Source organism: Phodopus roborovskii, unplaced genomic scaffold (assembly GCF_943737965.1).
Source record: "Phodopus roborovskii unplaced genomic scaffold, PHOROB, whole genome shotgun sequence".
Classification (NCBI taxonomy): Eukaryota; Metazoa; Chordata; class Mammalia; order Rodentia; family Cricetidae; genus Phodopus; species Phodopus roborovskii.
The window spans coordinates 30,770,662-30,788,236 of NW_026126416.1; the positions used below are offsets into that span (position 1 = coordinate 30,770,662).

General features: G+C 41.4%; 1 pseudogene; it reads right to left on the reverse strand.

Annotated features, from left to right (window-relative positions):
* Positions 1 to 6,121: 6,121 nt before the first annotated feature.
* Positions 6,122 to 8,785, reverse strand: LOC127221275 (serine/threonine-protein phosphatase 2A catalytic subunit beta isoform-like; annotated as a pseudogene).
* Positions 8,786 to 17,575: the final 8,790 nt, after the last annotated feature.

Genomic DNA, 17,575 nt, shown 5'->3' on the forward strand with positions numbered 1-17,575 from the left:
GTGGACCCAGCCCTTCTCACTTACCCAGGAAATACACACCTTCCCCACTGAAACAGCCACTCCTTTCCTTACGTCAACAATGTAACAAGGGATTCTGCCCCTATGCCTTTAACTCTTGTTCACTGGTTCTCAGTAGAATTACAGATGTCTTTTCCAGACAGCCAGGAAATCCATCCTGTTCCTTTGAGTCAGACCATTTGTACGTCCGAATTTATAATACTACAATGGCAAAGGCTTGTAGAAAACCATTCTAAGCTGGGCCTGGGTGGCGCAGGTCCTTAGTCCCAGCACTCAGGAGGCAGAGGCAGGAGGATCTCTGTGAATTCGAGGCCAGCCTAGGCTACAGAGCATGTTCCAGGACAGGCTCCTAAGATACACAGAGAAACCCCGTCTCTACCACCACCCCCCCCCCAAAAAAAAAGTAGAAAAAGAAAAGTAAACCATTCTAAGCTGTTTGGTGTCCACCTGCATCCCAACATTTGGGAGCCTACATAAGGATTATCACAATTTCCAGGCCAACCTGAGCTACCTAGTCAGGTCTAGGCCAGCCTGAGCTACAGGGCTGTGGGTGGGAAAGTGTCTGGAGGGGGGAGGGAGGAGGGAGGAGGGAGGAGAGAGGGTGTCCTTGAAAAGGAAAGCATTATAAGCATTATAATAGTTCTCTTGTTCTTTCGTTTGTTTTCAGGACACCAAATCTGGCAATTCTATGATCATTATCTAAAGCACCAAACTGATCCACCACTAGAGGGAGTCCAGAACCAGCAACTGAAGCCTCAGGCCCTTGGAGGATCCAGCTTTCTACACTGAGGCTGCCACTAGGTTTTCCCCAGAGTTCACACTCAGTTGTATGAAACTGACCATAGTCTCTTTGTGTTGTCTTATTACATTGTCAGCTACTGTAACAAAACACTACATGCTGTGCAGGTTATAGTAGGCAATAATAAATTAATTTTTTTTACAATTTTTAAAAAGTGTGTGTGTGTGTGTGTGTGTGTCTGCCCGGGTGCGTGCAGGAGCCCATGGAGGCCAGGGGTATTAGATCTCTTGGAAATATAGTTATAGGTGTCTGTATGCCCCTCTATGTGGGTGATGCGAATTGTTCAATCAGGCCTTCTGCAAAAGTAGCAGTATGTACTCTTAACCCTAAGCCATCTCTCCAGCCCTTTCAAAGATTTTTTTTAATTACCTTATTTTTTGTGTATGAGTGCTTTGCCTTCATGTATATAAGTCATTGCATGACTGCATGACTTGCATTCAGATATTTATTTCTTACAGTTTGGGAAAGCTTAGAAGACAAAGATCCAGATGCTGACGGAATCAGGACAAATGGGGGCCTACTTTCTAGACCTTGCACCTTTTTACCACTCTTTCCTAGGATAGTGAAAGGAAGGGAGCGTTTAACTCTTTTTTTTTTTTTTTCTCTGTGTATCTCTGGCTGTCCTGGAACTCTCTCTCTCTCTCTGTAGACCAGGCTGGCCTCTAACTTAGAGATTCTCCTAACTTTGCCTTCTGGGTGCTGAGATTAAAGGCATGCGCCACCACCACCTGGCTGCATCTAACCCTCTTGGGTCTCTTTTATAATGGCATTCTCACAGCTATTTTTTGCTGTCACATCTGGGAGTAGAGAACCACAACTGAAAACCAGATTAGTTTATGGGCGTGTCTACGGGGCATTTTACTGATTGCTCATGTGTAGAGGAGGGCCTGTGCTACTTCGGGCAATGCCATCCCTCAGGTGGGTTGGAACCTAGATCTTGTTGGTGCGTACTAGCCATACATTCTACCACCTGAGCTGCATCTCTGCCTCTGACCTAAACCCTTCAAGGACACAAAATGAGGATTTTTCTTCCATGACCTATCACAGGACCCCAAACACTTTTGTGGAAAAAAAAAAAACTACAAAACTGTTAAGTGAATGAATGAGGGAGTAGTGGTAAATGGGAATGTCATTGAAGAACTCAATGCCAGCTCATTTCTTTCTCTTCCAGGAAGTATGCTAGGGGAGTGAGACAGAATGACATCTAGAGCACACTAGTGGCTGAGAGGGCAGAGTGACAGTATCCACTCCACTCCCCCCAATCAACCTTTTACTCCAGCTCACTCACTTAAAAACTCTCAGCACAAATCTTAGCAGGGAGGTTTCCCTCGCATCTTTACCTCAAGGTTCTCTTGCCTTACCCTGAGGTCCCGTGGCACCATCCATACACTCGTGCATAGAGTTACTGCACTCTGCCTACATCGTTAACCAGTTATGAAAATGGACTTCCTAGTGCCTTTCCGTTGTTGAGTTCCTCCTTTTAATAACTTGTAACGGCCTGCTCCCTATTCCAACACTGAATAAAATGTTGAGTGCTCAGTCATTAAATCTCTTTGTTTCTTCAATTACTAGTGGACTCACTTAGATTTGTTTGAATTTGGGAGAATGAGTTTGATGATTTTCAGAAAATCTGCTTTGGGTATCATTCCTAGGCATATTAGAGCTGAGAATTTTGGCTCATTGTATGACTCCTGTATTTTTTGAATGCTCCAACTCGCCTAGTGGTTGACAATATTATATACAGCCTGATCCTAAAGGCTGAGCAGAAACAAAACCAGCCTAGAGATAGGGAGGTGACTGTCTAAAAAAGAGCTTGTTCATACATAGTGTTGCCCAGGTCTCTGTCCCATTAAAATGTTATCTGGTGATTTTCTACATTCATTTCAAACAGGAAGTGCATTCTTTTAATTTCCACTTTCTAGGGTGCCAAGCAGAGAGAGAGAGAAACATTTCCTTGCTGAACTGTTATGTTTTACTGACCACAAAGACCTCTCTGGATAGTGTGAGCCTTGAGGGCGAAGGGAGGAAAAGAAGGCTTGTGACCATTCCGACTGATAATGGGAGGGTTTCTTTGAGAAGTTGATATGCTGGCTTCTGAAGTAGCAAAACACAAGACAAAGGGAGGAAGACACAGGTCCTGAATCATCTGAAACTGAGCAGAGGGAAGACTTTCTTCAGAGTAACCACAGCGTTCCTATTATCCTGGCTGCTGAATGCCCCATTTGTCCATTGTAATGAAGGTCACTGTTTTCCTCCCACACCCAGAACTGTGCAGGAGTGGCCATGAATGCCGTGGCATTTTTCAAGATTTTATTGGCCCACTTCTTTCTGTGTTGTTACCTCCAAATCTTCACATCTTTAGGGTTCAAGTAAACACAGTATGTTCTAAAAAGATGAAATAGTACATGGCCTGTTTCAGAACCACTGGATTGGAATCTTGGCAATTGTGCTATCTCATGAAAGAATTCACTCATGTCCTCTCTTCTTCTCTGGGTTCAATCTGAACCACTGCGAGCATTTGGCTTCATCCTGTCTTGACCAAATTGTTCTTGAGAATTCACTTAACCTCTCTAGACAGAATTCCTATAATCTGCAGAATTACCGTGATGGTGAAATGATATACTGTTGCAGTGGCAGTAATTATGATCACCTACCTTATGAGGACAATCCCAGATAATGTACTGAAATTTCTTTTAAAAATTTGAAGCCTTGTTGGCATGCAATGTGAAGCTCTTGTCAATAGTCCCATAATAGCAGTACCTCAGGATTAGAAAGTAAGATTATCTCATGGAAAACAACAGGAGCTTGATCATAGCTGGATAGACAGGATAGTGGTGTGTGTGTGTGTGTGTGTGTTAGTCTACCCAACATTGCTTTCAGAAAAAAACAATTGTTAGAAGCATCAGGATATTTTTGTTCTATATTGGACCTTGCTCAAGTTTCACATTAGCACCCCCTAGCCGCCATAACTGGCCCATACTTGGGATGGATGATGGTGAGCCTTCAGCAATCCCACCCAACCGCTCTAAGAAAGGATCATGGAGATCCCACAAGCTAGTAAGACTACTTATCACTTTGCTTTTGTTTGATTGCTACATGTGTTAAGTCGCTGTTGCTGAACACACTATGTTCTGATTGCAAGACATAACTGTGATGGGGGATGTCATTCTGTATATGTTTCTTATACTGGTTAATGAATAAAGCACTGTTGGCCAATAGAAAAGGAAGATAGGAGGGACTAGGAGACAAGGAGGAAATAGGAAGTTGTAAGGAGAGTCAGGATGGAGAGTCTGGAGAGAACAGAACCGCCATTCCTCCGCTCTCAGTAAGACCACATGGAAATATATAGAAATGGGTTAATAATTAAGACAGAGATAGCTGATAAGAAACTAGCACCTGGCCAATAGCATTATATCAAATACAGAGTCTCTGTGCATTATTTGGGGCTGGCGCGGCGGCGGGACAAGACCAGCGGCGGCAGGCAGAAAAACCGTACTCCTTACATAACTGGAAGCTTCTTTCCTGCTATCTTTCTTTCATAATGACAGAAGATGCCATACAAGATGCTGGGGAGAATTGTCACCAAAAGTTCTGCTCAGCTGTGAATCCCACTTTATAGCACCCAGATGCCCAAAATATGAGCCCACTGATACAATAGTGGCATGACTGTTATAAATGTTGCTAACTGCTTTTGGATTGGATATAAAGCTTGTTGCATAGGCAGTAACTCATATATGACACGGTAACTGGAGCAAAAGCCATGATTGGAGGACACGGACCTCAAAGCAAGGTCAGTGCTATTGTTTTGTTAAGTAAATGTGATGTGCCTGTTAAACACCTTACTACTGCTGTCAGACCCAATTAATAGTGGAGAGAGACTTTGCAATGGGTTGTGAAATGTGGAGACTCAAAAGTCAAGCTCTTGCAGATAGATGACTGTTGCTATGGCAGTGTCCCAGTGCTCATCCATGGGTGGAGAAAAATAACCTCAGGGAAAATCGAGGAAGTGTGGGTGGAAAGAATCTAAGAGCTAGAGGAAGGAGAGATGTGCTGTGTGGCTATTTCCTATAAATCGGAACATTCCATTCTGGGGGGGGGGGCGCTCATAAGTCTCTGGAAGTAAATAAAACAGGAACATTCTAGAAAAGAAGTGAAACTTAGGAGGCTAAAGGCTGGAACCTTCTAAGGGAACAGGATTCACAAAGCCCTTCACCAAGGTTATGAAAGCAGTAAACAATTCCTGGGGAAAGAAGACACCTCATCTGGCCTGGAACTCTAAAGATACAGGTTTTGTGAGTTGTCGTCCATGCTGGGTGGGCTTTTTGTTTATGCAGCTACTGTTGCGTTATCCATGGTGCTATAAGGAACCACATAGCCATACTAATGTAAGCAACCCAATAAACTCTCTCATTCACTATACTAGCCTTTGGAGGAATCATTTCCTTGGTCTGCTGTCAGTGCCCTGCCTATGCTGAGGAAACATTTGTACATTTCCTCAGGAAAAGTCACAGGATTCCTCATATAGCCAGACATTTTTAAGGAATAAGTGTTAGTTATTTTAATTAATATCAATGCTCCAGTTTCATTTCTGTTTCTCTGATAAAATACCACCACAAAAAGCAGCTTTGGGGAGGAAGAGAATATTTAATATATAATTCCAGTTACAGCCCATCACAACAGGGAAGTCAAAGTAACAAGAATTTAAAATAACTGGTCACAGGACATCCATAATCAAATTCAGAGAGAAACAAGTGCAGGCATGCTTGATGCTCATCTATCTTTGTCCGCTCTTTTACAGTCCGTCTCCTAAAACCTTGGTACTGCTGCTTTCAGACTGGGTCTTCTCACATCACTGAAGACAACCAAGACAACCACCCACAGACATGTGCAGGCCAACCTCGTCTGAACAAACTCTAATTGAGACTCTCTCCCCAGGTGATGTTGAGTGAAGTTGACAACTATCACAAGTAGCAAGCTATTAATGTATCTGATATGTATTTCCTAACACCCAGCTAGAGATTATGTTTTATGCCCCCTAATGGTATTTTAAATATTTCTAATCTATAAAATACTGCCTTGCTATCTTGGGTGTCTCTTGGGATCATTAGAGAAAATGCATTGGCATGAATGTTAAAAAGTAAAACATTTGTTATACAACAAAAGCCAGGTGAGACATGTAAAACATGCTTGGCACCACCAAGGAGTACGAATTGTATTCAGTGAGTATGCACATGCATCTTAGGCAATGACTTGCCGGCATGTTACTTTCTGATGACATGTAGACAAGCCCAACAACCGTAGCTCTTAAAACACACCTGGGAAATAGGGGATGTGATACTCTTCTATGCTGGGTTTTTTCCTACAGCCTGACCTCCCATTTCCTAAGAGAGTTAGAAGTCTTTCCGGAGTTTTATAAGAGACATTGCCTCTCTGGGTTGCTGATACTGAAATGAGATGGAATATATGAAATTGTTTTAAAGCATCAGAGAGAGAGAGAGAGAGAGAGAGAGAGAGAGAGAGAGAGGGAGAGAGAGAGAGTTTTATATATGTTGTCCTGCCAGGTATTGTGGTACACATCAATAATCTAAGCACTCAGGAGGCTGATGTAGGAGAATTATGAGTTTAAGCCCAGCTGGAGCTACATAATAAATTTTGTCTTAAAAAATAAAAGGGTGTCATGGTGTACAGGAAATGAGCTCTCGATGTAGGAACCAGATATGGAAAATATTTCCCTTCCGCACTTCTGAACCTGCTGTCAGCATCTTTTGTTTCTTGATGTCACTTCCTGTCCTGACTAGTTCCCCTTCTCCTCATCTCAGTTCCCAGTAAGGATAATAACAGCATGTAAGATGTAGTGAGTGGTGTTGTAAGAGCTCCACATACATTAGCTCATTTGATCATCATGACATTTCTATGAGTTATAGCCTATCCAATCTGAGAAGTCTGAGTTACTGAGAGATTAAACAGCATGCATAATATCATCCTGCTAGTAAATTATAGAGTCAGAAGAGTTAGCCCCCGAGTCCACAGTCTCTGCCACAGTCTGGACTGTTTCTCTATGCCACAGTGCCTACCATGGTACTCAGTAAAAATGTTCAGGAAACAGGCAAAGGATTTCCTCTATTCTTTATAACTTTATCAACAGATATAGAGTCAGCATGGACTAAACCTAACTCTAATATGATATTTGTTACTAGCAATGAGAAATACTGAATGGCATAATTCATGCTACACACTTTGTGTGTTTGGTCTGAGTGTGTGTGTGTAAATGTGTGTGTGCAAGTGGCTCATCTCTATGAGGAGCTGGATCAAAGTGTAAGAATACTTAAGAGTGTCGTCAAGTTCTGTGATTGCAGCTTGGTTACCACGAGAGCAATGGTTTGGAGCACTGAAAACTGTCACTACATTCTGGTCATGGCACCCTCCACCACCAGCTCTGAACAAAGATGTGAGGTCATTAAATGTCTCAGAAATACCTTGGCCAAAAGCATAATCAGCTCCTTGAGGAGGTATCCCCCAGCCACTATGGTCATCTGGATCTAACCACAGCAAGTCACACATTGGACCCTTATGAGGAACATCTTTGAGCAGTCAAGTGCTGGGATGTGATCCCTTGTGTCTATGGGTGGTGATAGACCCCCCATGTAGACAGAAGATCTGCCCACCAAGGCAGCAAGAGGAAGATAGTCAAAAAGGTCTGTGAAGTATCTACAAACATTTGCATTTCCGTATTAGACACTCATAGAAACCATTATGTGCTCTGTCTACTCTCATGATTCCCTAACCTTAAGAGCTACATGCAGTGTAACTGTTTCAACTGAATAATATCCTCTGTCCACATAGTATCTCAGAAACCGTAATTTGTATCTGGCGACTTACCACCTGTTCTAAAGAGTTCCAAGAAGTCATGAAATTGCCATGCACATCTCCTCACACAGGGACCTGACATCAGACCTCTTGCACATTGGACTCTCCAACCCCTCACCCACCCACACCCCTGCTAGCCCTAGCTCAGGGATCTGCTTTCTGTTCAGTATTAATATTTAAAGAACACTCAGAATATGTGTGGTGAATAAATTTACACAGGACTGAATTTTTTGTTCAATTTGTTGTTCTTTATTTGTATGATATAACAGCATGTTCTGAAAATGTCTGTCCTCATAGAACTAGTCTGTTCTGGTAGCCATAATAGAAATATTTGCAAAGTTTCATACTTGGAATACTTTGACTACCATGAGGAGAGGATGAGTAAAATATTTTTGCATTTAATATTAGTGCTTTAGAAGAATCAATTTGAATGTTTATTAATACCATACAAGGTTGTGCCTGTTGGAAACACTCAAATTTTAAGGACCTTTGAGGGTTAAGTAATAAAGAAATGTAATATTTTGATATAATGAAAAAGACCTTGGGTTTTTTTTTTTTTTTGGTTTGTTTTGGTTTTTTATTTTGTTTGTTTTGTTTTGTTTTGTTTTGACACCTTCTATGTAGCCCTGGCTGTCCTGGAACTTGTGTAGACCAGGCTGGCCTTGAACTTACAGAGGGATCTTCCTGTCTCTGATTACCAAGTGCTGGGAATGAAGGCTTACACCAGCATGCCTGACCTTGGTTTCAGGGTCTTTGAAACAGTGTCAGTATGTATTCTTGGTGGGCCCGGAGTTGCAGAGTAGAGCAGGCTGACTCACACTCAGATACCTGCTTGCCTCTGTCTCCAGAACCCTGGGAATGAAGTATGTGTTATTCACCTGGCTGGGATCATTTTTATATGACCTCTAAATATCAGTGTTGGTTGTGCTTCAAAAAAGTAGAATAACGCATGTGGGCTAAAAGTTTTGGGCCACACTTACTTATTTTGGGAACTGGTCTTTAGTAGGCCAGGGTGGCTGGAAGTCCATACCCACCTGAGAATGGCCTTGTCTTGATGTTCTTGCCCCCATACAAGCACCTGTCCAGCTTAAGGTTTAACATGTAAAATGTGAAAATGTTGCTTCTTGGTTCACACTGCAGAGGTGTTGATTCAGTGTTGACAGATGATCTTGTTTTTCATTCAGATCTGTATTTCTGTTTGCTTTTTAGCCCATGTCCACACAAATTAGTTCTAAATTATCTTTATTACTCAGCTTTCCTTTAAAAAAAAAGCTAATTTGCTTTTACAATTATGATTTTTGCACATCTTAGATTCTCCATTATTCTAGATGATTTTTCTGTCGGGAGTGAATCCCAAGCAGGGTTTATACTAGACAGTTGCTCTACCACTGAGGAGGTCCCTTCCTTAGAAATACTTGTTTGATGTTTGAAAATATTTTTTCTTTGGTATGATTTCAGTAAATAGATTAAGCCCTTTGCTTAATAAATCTTTTGTATTAGTTTTTACTTCATCTGTGTGTTTTCTCACAGTAGGTAATTGTGCTGTTAGATGACTTCATAAAAAGCCCCAAGGCAAAACGTAGATGAAGAGAAACAGGTTAAATTATAAGAGCTAGTGGAAAAAGCATAAGGCTGACCATTCAGAACTAATAAGTCTCTATCTCGTGATTTGGGAGCTGATTGGTGGCCCCAGAGAAAAAGTCTGCTACATAGCAGCCTTCATTCAGCTCCTGAACCAAATTATTTACAATCTTGTGGGCAGGAGAAGCAAAGTGTTGTCTCCTTCCGCCCCCCCCCCCCAGCTGGTGGCAAAGCAATCCAGAGCATAACAGTGTGGGAGTAACAACTACCCAGGACCCCATGCAGAGCGAATACGCAATATGTAATTGCTAGCATGTGAAGGGCCTGGGCTTGGAGCCCTCATGCTGAGTTTGAGGCCCCATGGCCACTGACCTGCTCTTGCCCTCCAATCCTTGGCTTCCCGAAGCCTTTTGATGCAGTGGATATGTCCTGTAGCCATCAAAGGAACCACAGAGAAAGGAATGTTCTAGGCAGTTCTGTTTAAAGATTTGTTTTGTTTTCTTTTTTGTTTTGTTGTTTGAAACAGTTTTTTAAAAGATTAGGCAACCAGGCCAAGGTTGCTGCTAGAAGAGATGGGCAGGGAAAACTAGCCTTGAGTATCTTTAAATAAAGCAAGAGATGAAAATTAACTTTTGTTTTCTTCACTAAAGTATCTTATGATGTTTTTATGAAATAAAATTTCTGGCTGTTGTCAATGCCCCCCACCCCTGACAAAGAAAAGGAAGGGATTTAGAAATTCTTCCCACTGACTGTTTTTTGTTATTGCTATGTTTTTGTGTTGTTTTTTTCTAAACAGGGTTTCTCTGCATAACCTTGGCTGTCCTAGAATTCACTTTGTAGTTCAAACTAGCCTCAAACTTAGAGATCAGCTTGCCTCTGCCTCTTGACTGCTGGGATTAGAGACATGTACCACCATGTCTGACCCCCATAGATTGGTTTTTTTGTTTTGTTTTGTTTTTGTTTTGTTTTTTAAGACTTTAATTAATTATTTTTGTCACTGTGTTTTCACAGTTATATTTTATTTTTTAAATTTTATTTTATGTATATGAGTGTTTGCCTGAATATACATATGCACACCATATGTGAGCCTGCCTGGTGTCCCCAAAAGTTAGAAGAGGGTGTTTGGATGCCCTGGAACTGAAGTTTCACATGGTTGTGAGCCACCATGTAGCTGCTGGGAATCAAACTCAGGTCCTCTACAAGAGCAGCAAGTGCTCCTAACCACTGAGAAATCTCTAATTCTATTTTATTATGACTGTGTACGCATGTGCCTCAGTGGGGATTCAGTCACTTTTCCTGGCCCCTGCACTCAGCAAATGATGCATGATTAATTAAAACACCATAGCCTACAAGAAAATCTCTGCGCCACTCAGCATCTTGTCTGCCCAGTGAACAAGCAGGCTCCACAGCTGAAGTGTGTGGGCTTCCTTGGCTTGTCCTACTTAGCAACATTGGCAGCATCTGGGAGACTAAACGTCTCAAGAGTGTTACAAAAGTTCTCTGGCTTTTATCGCCCTCGCCGTCCTCCCCACCCCACCTCCAACAAAATGGAGACTTTCAGGCCCAGATCGGAACTTTTTTCCTGAACAAGATTCCTACTTGCTTGGATGTGATTCCTGCAGGCTGCCCTGAGTCCCTTTGTGTGCACACCTATTGCTTTTCTGTGGTTTGTAGGTAAGGCTGAGACTGCAACACCAAATTCTGTGTTAAACGTCTCAAGTTAAGAACAGGTGTATGAGGAGTGGAGAGATGGCTGGGTGGTAAGAGTGTGCACTGTTTTTGCAGAGGACCTGAGTTTATTTGGGGCAGCTGGCAACCTCTTGTAACTCTATCCCAAGAGGGGCCAATACCTCCTCAGTATCCTGCATGTGCACAGACACACATATATACATGCACATAATTAAAAACAAATAAATATTTTTTAAAAAGACAAACCCCAAATTCTTGGTGTTATGAGGCTGTCAGTTCATTAGTTTTGTCTGGTAGTTAAGCCACAGAAACTGTAATGCCATCTACTCTGGAGGCTAAGGCAGAAAGAGCACAGGTTCTAGGCAAGTTCGAGGCCAGCCTGGACAGGTTAAGGAGACTCTGTCTCAAAAAAAATAATAATAATAATAATAATAGGTTTGAGATGTAACTCAGTTGAAAAATGTGTCCTTAACAGGCATAAGACCCCAAATTGAATTCTTAGCACACAAATAAATAAATAAATTAAAGTATGGATGAAAAAAATTAAAGTATGGATAAAGTTTCAAAAGCGTGTTTCATTTTATTTTTCTACTTTTTAGAAGGAAGAGAAGTGTGCAAATGCCTGTGATTCTCATACTTAAAACCTTCCACGGGAGCCTGCTGCACCATTTTGTTAAGCATTGAAGTTAAAGGTTTACGGATTTGCATTCCCAGAGTGTCACATCAAAGTCCATTTTCCTTTGGTTCATTTAACTCTTGAAAAGAAAATTGTGCTGAGGATTGCTTCTCAGAGTGCTTCATGAGTCTAGACGGTTTGTTGAGCTTCCTTGTGCTGTGTATACCACCTACAGAAAGAAGGGTCTGTTCCAGCTCTAAAATTCCTTATGCTCTCTCAGATATTTTCAATGTTGTGTTATAGTGTGGAATCAGTTAAAAGGGAACTTTGGGGTTAGGCAACAAATTCCACAAACATGTACTAAGTGGGAGTTGCTGTATTAGGTACAGAACCTCTTCAGAGGTGAGATATTTCCACAAGCAGGCTCTAACAGCTATATGGTAAGTGCTGTATTACCAAGATGCACTGGTCCATCAGGAAATTCATATACTCTGTAGAAGTTAGAGGACCTTTAGGCACAAAATCTAGGATTGTGTGAAATTTTATCTGACCAGACTCAGTGAAGAGTCTGTCCAATAATAGCAAACATTTATCTACATGACTGGGTAGGAAAAGTTGGGTATTATTTGGTATTTTTTCCACAACTAAACGGCTTCTGAGTGCTGGCACTCCACAGCTGCAGAGTTAAGCTAGAAAAGCATGCATGTAACATGTTACAGGAGCCTTTGCTAGGAAGAATCATTAGACTTGAAATCTGTCCCCTGACGTCAGCTAATTACTCTCCAGGAAAGGCAGTATGTCAGCAGTCACAGTCTGCCACTTCCAAATTAGTCTTTCATAATAAATAAATAAATAATAAATAAATAAAACAAAGTAAAAAACCCTGCCTCTCAATGCATTCCATCCATCCTGTGACATTTCTGGCTTAGGCCTTGCAATATGTCTTCCTGGTATTTTGCTCTGTAGAAGCAGAAATGGAGAGTTCCTAGGCAACAGTTTAAAACTAACCTCATGAACTCATGCAGGATTCTCTTAAAGCCAGGGTAAATAGCTATGGCAGTGTTTTGCCACTTTGCTCATAGATGGAGAGAATGGCAGGCCAGCTTTCTTCCTTTGTGATGTTGCCCAAAATCGGGATATTATGGACTCCTAGAGAACAGAACATCTTATTCGGGGGATTATAATTCTGGGAAAATGCTCAGCAGGGTTGAGGGAGATAGACAGGAGTGAAAGAGCAAGTGCAGGGCTTGGTGCCCCTGCAAAGTGCACAAAAGAAATAGTTTCCCACGCCTATCTCTTGTCCAGGCCAGAACTGCCCATGGGACAAGGGGAGCCAGGTGGCCGTGGGAGGTTTTCTCCCAGAGCGCGCCTACAGTTTTGCCCGAGCTGAGATGCAAGGGAAAATATCACTGACTACAAGGAAATATCTGTGTCTAAAGAAAAACAGCTTGTATGGTTTCTTTCTCTGATTATAAATGTAATAATGTCTCCTGCAGAAAAAGTACATGAGATACTTAGAAGCAGAAAGAGCTGCAGATTACCATTTGCATTTTTAGCCCAACAGGCACTATTATTAATGTTTTAATGAATTTTCTTGGCTTTTATGTACACACATGTTTAATATAGTTGAGACACTACTATAGGTACCATTTTATAATGGGCTTGTTAGTTTTTGTTTTATTTTGGTTTTTGTTTTGATTTGTTTTGCTTTTGATACCAATCTTGTTCTGGGCTGTTAGAACTCTCTTTTGAAGCCTCCTTTCTAAAGGATGCATGTTCTGCCCTATGATGGAATTTATTTATTCTAAATCTCAACTTTATTCATTCACCTAAGAAACACCCAGGGGCCAATGATGTTCCCGAGCAGGTAAAGCTGCCTGCTGCCAAGCCTGAGGACCTGCATTCGATTCCTGGAACCTACAGGGTGGAAGGCGAGAAGCAATTTCCTTAGACTGCATTCCGAGCACTACCTGTGCATACATCCGGGGAATTGCGTGCTTTCTCACACACAATAAGTAAATCAATGTTTAAATCTAAAAATGAGAAATGTATTTGTTCATTTGAGAGTAAAGAACTTTGCCCTTTGTCAAATGTGTTGTAACTCCCTGAACCATTCTCTGGATCCTGATCATGCAATCTGGTTCTTGCTTCGTAGAATTTTCTTTTAAAGGTCTAGACCAGAAATAAAGATAGGGAAGTCAGCTGAAAGAAAATTGCTGAAAAACAGAGTGAAGAGGGGTGTGGCTATAATAACGGAATGAGGGAGAAAGCACAGATGAGTGTGGTTGCTGTTAGGATTATATCAAATGAAAATGGTATTTGAAAAATTGCTGCCTGCCTAGCTCTATAGATAGAGTGTGAGACCCAAATGCAGTTCTTTTCCCATCAAGAATTTGTCTGCTGTATATTCTGATATCAAGATTATTATCAGATGGATTGACACCACTTTTTAGTTTGTATTTGCCCAGGACCTGAAGAGGAGAGAGTGTTTACTGCATTGGAATTCTAGAGGCTATCTGAAAACTAATGTGAAAGAAGTAAGAAAATCCCTTGGAAAAATGCTGTTGTTTCCTTTCATCTTCTTAGGGGTAGATCAGTTTGAAGGATGACTTCAGCTGAGATTGTTTTAAATACATGGAGGAAGCTGCTGTTTACTGCACTTCTCTTTGCAGCTCTCTTCTGATGATAGAATCCTCCTCCTTAGGAGATGCTGAACAATTAGAGCATATCTGTTCAGAGCTGATACAAATCCTGAATGGATTTGCAAGGTTGTAGCATGGAGGTTGCCCAGCTGAGCATTGAAGGCTTCAGTTGAAGTCAAAGACTGTAAGATATCAGAGAGGACTGGGCTTTGAGCATTGAACAATTGATTGAGGGTTGTGCTGTGTCAGGGACTATGCTCAGGGCATAGTGGAAGATAAAACGGGCTCACTGTCCTTGAAGAGCCTGGAGCCTATGGAAAGAAAAATGGACTAGTAAACAACTCCAGGAGAACACTGTGAGCCTACAACACTGGGTATTGGGCAAAGATGCCAATCCTGTAGCATCCTAGGTATACAAAAGGGGTTTCAATAGCTCCTCAAATTGATTAGGCAAGTAGGAAAGACAACATTAAGAAAAACAATGGGATATTAAGAAGAGCAATGGAATGTTAAGAAAAACAATGGGTCAGGGATACATAGCTCATAAGTCAAGTTCTTGATTATCACATACATATAAATGACACTGAATTGGATCCTTACCATCACAGTAGATAATGACAATGATGAAGAAGAATAGAAGGAAAGAGGGGGAGGAGAGGAGGAGACACTAGGGAGGAAAGACTGAGGTGCACTGAGCTCACTAGGCTCTCACAGAGAAGCCTACATACTGACTTCATACTTTATGAGGGCCCTCTCTTTCAGCCTCCAGACTTCTTAGTCTCAGCCTGCTTGGGTAGCTCCTTCCCCACATCAAGGGTCCTGGAAAGGAGAAGGTTACTTTATGAAAGCAATAGTTGGAGGAATCATTCTTGTCAATAGGTTCCACTTTTACAGGGACTTAAATATTCTGAATTCACCCTTAGCTGGTGCCGGATTAGTAGGCTGCAATAGAACATGCGCACTTTTAAAACTCCATGTTTGTGTTCATACTTCTGTTAAATGCAACCTTTCAAGTATATTTTTACTTATTGATTAAGTCATCCATATGTCAAAATTCAAAGCTACAGCAGGTTTACAGTGAAAAATTCTCACCTATAGCCAAGCCAACTGGAGACAAACTTAAGCAGAATTTCCCAAGAAATGTTTTTTTTTTAATGCATCACAAATCTATCACAATACTTTTTAAAAGTTGAAAATGTGTATTCTTCATACAATATATTCTGACTATGGCTTTCCCTCCCCCCAGTTGCTCCCACATCCACCCAACACCCCATCCACCCAACTCTGCACCCCCTTTCTTCCTCTCTCATTAGAATACAAACAGGCATCTAAAAAATAACAAGGTGAAATAAAAACAAACTGGAATATAATGAAGCAAACAAGCTACCAGGAGAAAAAGCACAAGAAACATATATAGATACAGACACACGCACATTTCACACACAGAAATCATAAAAATACAACAGTGGAAAATATATGAGCTTGTGCATGTGTGTATGCATTCGTGTATGTGTGTGTATATGTAAAGGAACTGTAAGGGGGAAAAGAAAGAAAAATAATAAAGAATGCCCAGGCGAAGCATTATGAGACAAGGACCCTCCAAAAATGCCATTGAGTTTGCTTTGTGTTGGCCATCTCCTGCAGCCCACAGGAGACTGTCCTTGAGGGTGGTTTGTACGTACATCAAGTGAGACTCCATTGGAGAAAACTAATTGTTCTTTTGCAAGTGGTTATCATTAGAGGCAGCTTCTGGGTTAGGGATGGGTGCTTGTGCCCACTTCCCCTCTCAGTGCTGGGGCCCCCCTCCATCTGGCTTAGCCCTATGCAGGCGCAGGCTCTGTGCATGCTGCCAGTTTCTGTGAGTTCATGAGTCAGCCCTGCTGTGCTTAGAAGACCTTGTTTCCTTGGGGTCCCCATCCCCTCTGCCTCTTACACTCTTTCTACCTCTTCTGCGGGGTTCCCTGAGCCCCAAGGGGAGGAATCTCACAGAGACATGCCGTCTAGGACCAGTTGTTCCAAGCTCTCTCCCTCTCTGCACTTCATCCTGTTGTGAGTTTCTGTCTTTGTTTCCATCTACAGAAGGAGGAAGCTGATGATGGCTGAGCAAGGCACTGATCTGAGTATAGCAAACTGTCATTAGGAGCCAATATTTTCAACATATATATATATATGTATATGTATACATACATATACATATATATATATGTGTTTAATTTGGGAGTACTCAATCCCCTACACTACAGATATGAATGTGTCTCTGAATAGGTGACTTCTACAGATGATGTGTGGAGAATTTTCGCAGACTCCATACCTCTACACAAGTTTGATGTTAACCATGGCCGTGATATATGAATTCTTCCAATAGCTTCTTTTGTTGTTCATTTTGCTGATCCAGTGACTTCATCCATTTTTGTTTGTTTCATCTTAATCTAAGAAAACACTTCAGAGAACTCTGTATTTTATTGGTTGGAATGAAGTTGAATTAGGCGTATCTTCCAGGCACCATCATTAAGGGGGGGGGGACTAAAAAGCAAAAAACTCTTTTCCTGTGCTTCTGAGGTCATTTCCTGCCCTTCATCCTTTATGTTCTCACACCCATTCTATTCTAAATTGTGCCTTAGGATTAATCTACAAAGTATGTTACTATTAGACTTTAATATGTTGTAGATATTAGTAGGAGACCACCAACATCCTAAAGTTACTGGTTCAACTGCTGTTACTGGTGTTATCTTCAGGGAGGAGACAAGGCAAGAACTCACACACTGTACATCTTCTGAATGAGGCAGCAGCTAAGGACCAGGACGTTGTTTAGTGTTACTACAGATGCCTTACAGATGTGGCCCAATGTTAGGCACACAGCCAGTGTAGAAGACGTGATTTCAGTTAATGAGGTCATAAAAAACAAAGCTACAATTTTTTTTCAAACCCTCAAAATAGAAAAAAAGTAAATGTGGAGAGAGTGATCTGCTTTGCCTTTGTAACTGTCAGACTGGTGTGTAGGGCTCCTCTACCTCACTCTTTTTCCCCCTACTGGATTCCAAAAGATAAGGGTAACTATTTGGCTGTGAAAGTTTTCCATGATCTAAAACTAAATTTCACCCTAGCCTCATTTTAGCCAGCCACGCTTAGATCTTAGACTTTCAAACTGACAGCGATGTCTTTAATGAGAGCCATGAAGATATTTTTTCAGATCTCAGGCAGAACTGAAGTGAAGCAAAGCAAAAGTCCTGTTAAGTGAATTTATCTGCTATTGTTTGTTTGAGACAGTGTCTCAGGTAGTCCAAGCTGGCCTTGAACTTGTTATGTAGCCTGAGCGGGTCTTATAAGATTTGTGGTAAGGTTTTTGTTTGGTTTGGTTGTTTT